The sequence below is a fragment of the Grammomys surdaster genome, unplaced genomic scaffold (genome assembly GCF_004785775.1).
Source record: "Grammomys surdaster isolate TR1022 unplaced genomic scaffold, NIH_TR_1.0 262, whole genome shotgun sequence".
In the NCBI taxonomy this organism is placed as follows: Eukaryota; Metazoa; Chordata; class Mammalia; order Rodentia; family Muridae; genus Grammomys; species Grammomys surdaster.
The window spans coordinates 3,838,571-3,846,627 of record NW_021604703.1 but is presented as its reverse complement, the minus strand read 5'-3'; the positions used below and the strand labels follow the sequence as shown (position 1 = coordinate 3,846,627).

At 46.1% G+C, this 8,057-nt stretch overlaps 1 pseudogene; it reads right to left on the bottom strand.

The window, feature by feature from the left end:
- Positions 1 to 7,415: 7,415 nt before the first annotated feature.
- On the bottom strand, positions 7,416 to 7,848 carry LOC114627966 (annotated as a pseudogene).
- Between the last annotated feature and the right edge of the window lie 209 nt (positions 7,849 to 8,057).

Genomic DNA, 8,057 nt, shown 5'->3' with positions numbered 1-8,057 from the left:
TGTGTGTGTGTGTGTGTGTGTGTGTGTGTGTGTGTGTGTGTGTGTGTTTATATGTGTTTTATAGTATATGGAGAACAGAAGACAGCCTCAAAGGTTGTTCCCAGAAAGCTGTCCATCTTTTCTTGGGTCTCTTATTAGCCTTGAAGTCTCCAAATAGGTCTAGCTGGCCATTGAGCCCTTAAAATCTATCTGTCTCTGTTTCTCCACTTCTGGGGTTATAAGTGTTTGCACCACCAGGCCTGACTGTACAGGCTCTGTGGATCTAACTCCTGTACTCACAAGGTAAGCACTTTCTGATTAAGCCATCTGGAGCAGCCCCTCCACTCTCTTTTTAGGATAGTTAATTGTTTGAGTAAGTGTTATCTTCATAGGTTTGCAAATCTAAAAGGCACATAATAGGATGTGTCCCTTTTCTTCCTGCCTTCATCTGTTCACAAATTGGGCTTGATATTCTCCTGTAACTTCTTTATAAAGCAATGTACAAGAAAATATGAATGTATAGTTTTGTCTATCTTATCCCTATTTTCCCAAACAATAGCATATTGTATGCATTTTCTGACATTTTGCTTTTATTGCCTATCAAAATATTTTGATGGATAAAATGCACCTTCACTATGGTTTTATAGCTGTGTCATATTGCATTCTGTGGGTATAACCTTGTTTGTTTAACCTGTCATCTTTTGATAGATATTTAGGTTGTTTTTCAATCTGCTATTATAACCAATTCTGCGAATATGTTAGCATTCTTGTAGGATAAATTCCCAGAGGTGGAACAGCTCAGGCAAGAGGGATGTACATTAGTAACCTTGACAGCGATCTTCAAATTGCCCTTCCTACGATTCGCACAGTTCGCGCTCCCGTCAGCAATATTTAAAGGACCCACTTCCCCACACCAACACAATGTGTTCTCAGCCTTTTGGTGTCTTGCCAGTCTGGTGGATGAAAATGGTCTGTGCATCTCTATTTAAGTGCTAAGAGACCATTCCCGGCTGCTCCTCCAGCAGCTCTGTGTTTCTGAGCAATGTCTCCTTGGCCAGAATTTTGTCATGTGTTTCTTCTTAAATCATCCATCAACAGAAGGAACAAAATCACCCTAATTGGTCTGAAGTTAATCTGGCTTTACATCCTGTGGCGGGCCTGGGATCTGGGCCAGACCTCCCAATGCATAGTGCCTACATGACACTGAGTTTCTAATCATAAGGAGGATGGTGGTCATGGATGGTAAGTAGGTGCTGGACAGTGTATCCAGTCGCCCAGCCTGTTAAAGGCTGCCTCAGACCTGGGCTGTTAAGGTCAGATAGCACTGCCCTCATGAGCTCCCATTTTCCTGTGGTTGGAGGTTCTCGGCTGCCCTACAGTGGGATGATGTCTGTGGTTGTAGGGAAAGTTTGTTCCAAGGTCAGATCCAAGATATTGGTTGTATAGGCCCTGTCATGGAGGAGTATAGGTTTTAAAACTTGGCAGTCTGGGTTCAAATTCTTATTCAACATTTGTTATCTGTTTGTTCACCTAACCTGTGTATGTGTGTGTGTGTGTTTGGTATTTGCATATGTGTGTGTGTGTGTGTATGTGTCTGTGTATGTTTGTGTATAGGCCAGTGGTAAATTGATGGTGTCAACAAAACATACATTTATTTATTTATTTATTTAGTGGGCTCACACACCAAAGTATTTGTGTGGAGGTTGGAGAACAAATTTCAGAAGTGGGTAAATTTTCTCCATTTACCATGTTGGTCCAAGGGATCAAACTCAGGTTATCAGCTTGAGAGTAGGCATGCTTACTCACTGAGCTATCCCACAGGCCCTGCACTTTATATTTTGAGGCAGGGTCTCTCAACAGACTCTAGAGTTCACTTACCAGTTGTGTACAGTTTGCTGGCCAGCAAGCTCCAGGGTCCTCTCGTCTCTGCCTCTCTAGGGCTAAGTTTACATGCCTGGCTTTTTACATGGATGTCCCAGATCAGGACTCGGGCCCTCATATTTGGCCAGAGCCATCTCCCTGACCCCATACCCTAAGACTCTTCAAGTGTCTGAGTTCTCAGCTATAAAGCTGAGCCAGGGACAAAGGCTTATCTCAGGGGCCACTTACATCACCAAGGTTGGAAGCCTGTGTAGCACTCACACCACATGGACGTCACTGAAGTAGGATGTACCATGTCACAAGACAGTCCTGCTAGTTTTTCTCTAGGTCATGAGCCCCTGGGAATAGTGGGGAGGCTCCATTGTCCCAGTGTTCCCCGGGCCAGGTGTGCAGCCAGGTATACAGAAAGCACTTGTGGAATGAATGAAAGAGTAGCCATAATTCAGGGTAATAGGCTGCTACACACCCTAACGGTGCTCAGTATTCTCAGCCATATGGAGGTGGGAGATCCCCCTGTACCAGTCCGTGTCGAGTCATTCACACATGCTGCCTCCTGACGACGTGCACGGTTTATCTATGGAATCTACACTGTATTGATTTATCAATGTCCATTTTACAGTTGGATCAATAGCTTAATTGCATCTCCGGTTGACATGGGGATACAGCCTGTTTGTAGTATGGAGACCAACCTTGAGTTGAGAATCTGCCCAACCCTTTGTTTTCTTTCCAATTTGGAGCTGCTTTTATGACCAGAGGCCAGACCTTGTTGCTCCGACACTGGGAAGTCAGGGCTAAATGAAGCCTGAGGGGTGTGTGTGTGTGTGTGTGTTAGAGGGAGAGGGCTTTGCCTACTCAAGGAAGAAAATGGATGCAGGGTGTATCTGGGGTGGGTGTCACCCTATTTATTCTTGAGTCTCTGGTCATGTTTCTTGTCCACTGAACATACTTAGATACCTAGGATCTGCCCTAAACAGTAGAGTCTGTCCCACATAGTAGGGTCTATTCCACACAGTAGCATCTGTCTCACAAAGTAGGTCCCACATAGTAGGGTCTGTTTCATACAGTAGGGTCTGTTCCACAAAGCAGGGTCTGTCCCACACAGTAGGGTCTGTCCTACGAAATAGCTGCTGTCAGGATGTTGGCAAACAAATGCCATGATATTCTTGAAGGGCTTTGGGGATGTTTGAGAGAAGATGGCCAAGCTCTGGCAGTAGGTGGTGCTATGTCAAAGTCTGAGGCCCAAGTCTGGAAAGAAAAAGCTTTTCCTGGGAGCTTCCAAGTTCCCAAATATAGTGGAAAACGATGATTAAGCATTCCTGACTTTTAAAATCTTCAAACAATACCAAAAGGACTTACTTTGTAAACACAAAAGAATTTTTAGCCAATGAATAGCATATCCATTTATTAAGCACCTACTAAGTGCCTGGTACAGTGTTAGCATATTAATTCTGCAGGAGTGTTCTTTATATCACACCCCCTTGTCTAATCCATCTCCATTGCTTACCTTTTAGAAGACTACACTGATGAATTGTTCTATTAAAGAAGGATAACGATATTTAAAGTCTTTAATGGGAAAGGAATCACAAAGGAGTTTTTAAGACTAATTTAGACTTGTGTGGAACATTCAACACATTATGCTAATTTTTTTCAGAAGCTGAACAGCTTAGAAGGGGAAAAAATCAGCCTGTTTTCATCTTGCTGCCAAAGCTGGGTGATCTAGGCCTCATCAATGCTAACAAACGCACCCCTAATAGCAGTTTGCATTTGTTAGGCTGAAGAATGCGTCTCTGGAAAACATTATTAGTGCTTATATTATCTTACAGATTACACTCGAGCTCAACCCAGGGTCCCGGGGAAAATATAATGGCAGATTGAAGCCAATGGGCTTCATTATTTTACAAAGTTGAAAGAGATCTTTGAAGATTCAGGGATAGGTGTGAGCATGCATGTGCACACACCTGCAAATACACACACACACACACACACAGACACACACAGACACAGACACACACACACACACACACACACACACACACACACACACACACACACAGAGAAAAGCCCAGGTTGCCTGAGGAGTGTAGCTGCAGCCTTCTGGGTCCCAGACAACTTGCCTTGCAAGCCAGGGGAGCTGACTGAGATTGTGGGGTGGCAGCACTGCTATTCTCCCCAAACTGGGCAGAGGGAGAAGGAGCCAGGCTCTGCCTCAACTCCCAGGCTGAGTTTGAGCTTGCTGCTAAGCCCCTTCTTTGTTAGACCGTAGGCTTCATGGATTAGGGCACGAGGGTTCTGCTTTCTATAGGCCTCTTACTGTCAGTGTAGTACTTGGCACCACTGAGAGCATCAGTCTCCCTGGCTGAGCAGAGGCTGTCAGCCTATGGGACCAGTAGCCAGAGAGACAGGGTTAGACTGGGTGTTTGTTACCCAGATCCCCACAAGTTCTACTCTGCCACATGGGTCACCTTTGGGGGATATGGGGATATCCCAGGTTTAGGGTGTACTCGAGGGCAGCACTGTGGTTTTGGAGGGCTTAGTGAGAATAGAGGAGAGGGACATCACCCTGAACCACAGGCTCTAGGATGGGCCCTGAAGGAGGCAGGCGGGACAAAGGGTGGAGAGGATGACATCAGGAGAGGAAGGCCACAAGTAAGGCCAGAAAGCAGGAGTGAGGCTTGGGGTTATGTAGAAAGGCAGGTGAGGCAGAGTAGGGGGACCCTGCCTTTATATATCCCTCCAGGCCCCGAGCCCCTGATTTTTATTCTTCTTGTGCTTTGTATACAAGATGTAGACCCATGGGGCTTTTCTCTTTAAAGGAGCTTCTTCTTCCTTCTCAAAGGCCACTCCCCTGCTGCAGGGCTGGAAAGCAGAGGATCGGTTGTGTCTCTGAGGTCCGTGGTAAGGACTGGCAGGAGTTCTGTGACATCTTTCCACTTGGGTGCTCATCCTGCATGTTGTGAAGTGGCTATGCATGACTCCAAGGGTGGCCTTGCTCAACAGGGAGGTGGCACCCTTGTGCTCATGTCCAGGAGAGGAAACAGTGGTTAGAGTCAGGTGGGCCATGTAGTTCAAAAGGTACATCAGGAATGTCACCTGCGAGCCATTCTGTCCCCAGGGACACACGCCAGGGACATTGGGGACTAAGATATGAATCGGAGTTGAGCTAATTCATCCTTCAGGTAGGACAGGATATATTATATATGTTGGGGAAAGGCATTCTAGATTGCCACAATGATAATGATACTGGCTGGGAGGAAAGAAAAATGCGGCCTTATTAAGGGGTAACCTAGTCTTATGATTCATGGGGTACAAGAAGGGAAACTTGTTATACTTTCTGAATCAGATCTCAGAGTGCCTGAGGTACCAGAACCAGGCTCTGCACTTCCTCTTTCTCTGTCCTGTCTTCCTGTTGGAGAATATGTCACTGGGGGATGGGGGTGGGGCTTTGATAGTTCATAACCTCCCCCTACTTCCAGCTCATTCTCTTTGCTTTCTGTCTGTAGTTGAAGATGTGGTCTCTCTGCTTCCTGATGAAGTTGCCTGTTGCCATGCCTCCCCTGCGATTATGGCTTCCCAGTCTGGATCCATAAGCCCAAATAAACTCTTCCTTAAGTCACGTTTGGTGTCTTATCATAGACATGAGAGGTAACTGATATACTCCTGACCACACAGGGAAGGAACCGTTTATTTTAGCTTACAATTCTGGGATACAGTCTGTCAAGACAAAGGTCAATCTGACCTGGAGAATTCCTCAGTTGCCACTCTTTCCCTAGGTGATCCTGTTCCTGCCCGCCCCAACCAGGGCTCACCTCCTCCCTCACCCATAAGGAAAAGACGAGGTAGGAACTCAGGCCATTAGTTACAGCACATCCACAGCAGTGAGAACGAAGTGTTCCATGTTGCCTGCTTCTGGCATCTAGCTTTTCCCTGCACTGTGTAGTTTAGGATTTCCTGCCTAGGGAATAGTGCCACCTACAACGGGCTAGGTCTTCCCTCATTAATTAACAATCAAGGCAATCCCCATTAATTAGCAACCAAGCATATTATACACAGAACTCTCTGATCTAGAGAATTCCTCAGCTGAAGCTCTCTTCATGACGTGATTCTGCTCTCCATTCCCACCCCCAAAACACATGCCAGGCTCCTGAGACTGTCTCTCCTATTCAATATTTGGGTAACTTGTGTATCTGTCATTCTTCCTTTCTTACTTTTTCCTTCTTCCCCCTCTTTCTCTCCCTCCCCTTCTCCCTCTGTAAGAGCAATATGGGCTCCTGACCGCTGAGCTTCTCTCCAGTCCCTTCTTCCTACCTCTTTATCAGTAGCTACTTTTTTTTTTAAACCTCCTATGACTCTCTCAGGCTCTTTTATATTTCACTGGCTAGCTACCTCTCTTTTCTCAGCTGGACTATCTTCTTCGTGGGACTCAGTGTTGCCTAGTTTACTGTTGGATCCTTGAGGCCTACCTCTGGGTCTGGCACTTACCTGTGTGTACACAGGGTGCTCGGCACTTGTGTGTTAAGGGAAGGAACACATCCATGCACATGAATACAACAAGTGAGCACCTACACATGTAGACAGACTCATTGCTGAGGCCTTTGTAGTCTTCAGCATGAGCCAGTGGGCCTTGACCTCCTCCTTCCCCTTGTCCTGTTTCTTGTTCTCTTCCTCCTCCTCTTCCCTCGTTGCCCCCCTCCTCCCCCTCCTCCTTCTCCTCCTCCTTGTGCTCCTTATCTTCCTTGTCTTCCTCCTTCTCACTGTCCTTCTCCTTCCTCTTCTTCTTCTCCTTTCATCCTCCTCCTCCTCCTCCTCTTCCTTTTCTTCTTCTTCTCATCATATAATGTTTTACTTAAAAATTTTGCTTTTTTTTTTTTCAGAGTACTTTCTCAATAGCAATTCCCACAGTGGGGAAAAATACTCTATTACTTAGCCTTATATTTGTGAACAGCTCATTTCTATACAAATGAAGCAATTTGAGGAGTAAGTCTGCTTGAAATCTGTCATATTTTAACCCACCCACAAAGGAGGACTTGAAATTAAAATCATCGTTCCTCAATTTCTTTCCTAAGACTTAAAGAATCAGGAATTTGAGATATCAGCATCTTCTGATTTGAAGTTCTCCAGACACAGAGCTATCATCAGGTGGTGTCAACTGAGCAGAGTGGAAGGTTCCAAACAGAACACTTTCAATGGCATGCAAAGTCTGATGCATGAATGGACAATCCCTTCCCTCCCAGTCTCAGTAGGGAAGTCTATGTACTCTAATCCCGATAGGAACAAGTTGAACTCTCCTCAGGAAATGGGACTTAAAGACAGTCCGAGCTCAGGGATTGTTCAGTCGCACTATGCTTGTGGAGCTCAGACTCACGCCTAGTTGCACCTAACTTCTCTGCAACCTTTCCCTCAACAAAGACATTCTGAAAATAACCATGTAATTACAAGAAGTTCTGACAACCAATGGACTTATCCTTTGTTCTCCCTGCATTGTGAGGTGAATTGCATTGATGAGTGGCCTACAATCTAAGGTGCTGCACCAAATCTAAGGTGCTGCACCAAAGAAGTCAGCGCTTCCACAGCGTGGCCACCACTCTGCAGATGACTACATTGTGGTAGGTGACATAGCAAAGCCCAGCAAAGGTCAAAGCTTAGGCTGCCAAGACACCTGCCTTGACATCCTTCTGTGGCATGTCCTCATGAACATAGTAACCCCTTGTCCAGGGCCCCAGGGACTGTGCAGGGTGAGTGAGTATTTCACTGTAGGGCAGGGAAAGAACACTGACAACCATCTTGCTAGTCCAGTGAAGAGATGCAGCCTTGGAACCAGAATGGTGGCTTGGTGATAGGGGGGATGGGCTGTGTGCCATGCCATCCTGGGATAGGCTGATTCTGGAGAAATGCTGAGACAGAAGCAGGTTTGACCACTGGGTTTCAGAGTAACAGAGCTTGGACTCCTTGGCCACTGCAGAGGACACCCAACTTTAAGAGAACTGCCATGTCCTTTCGAGGGCTCAAGGTCATCCAACCACCTTCTTCTTCCCCCTCTCCTCACGAAGCTACTGTGAGTTTATGAATGCATCAGCAGTGCCAGGGGCCCTAGACTTTCTTGATTCCTTTCCATTTGTTAGTGACCCAGTTGCAGAAGCCACAGAAGTTTGTGGTCTAGCCTCCGGAAGGAGCTTATATAAGTGTCCCTGGGTTTTTGG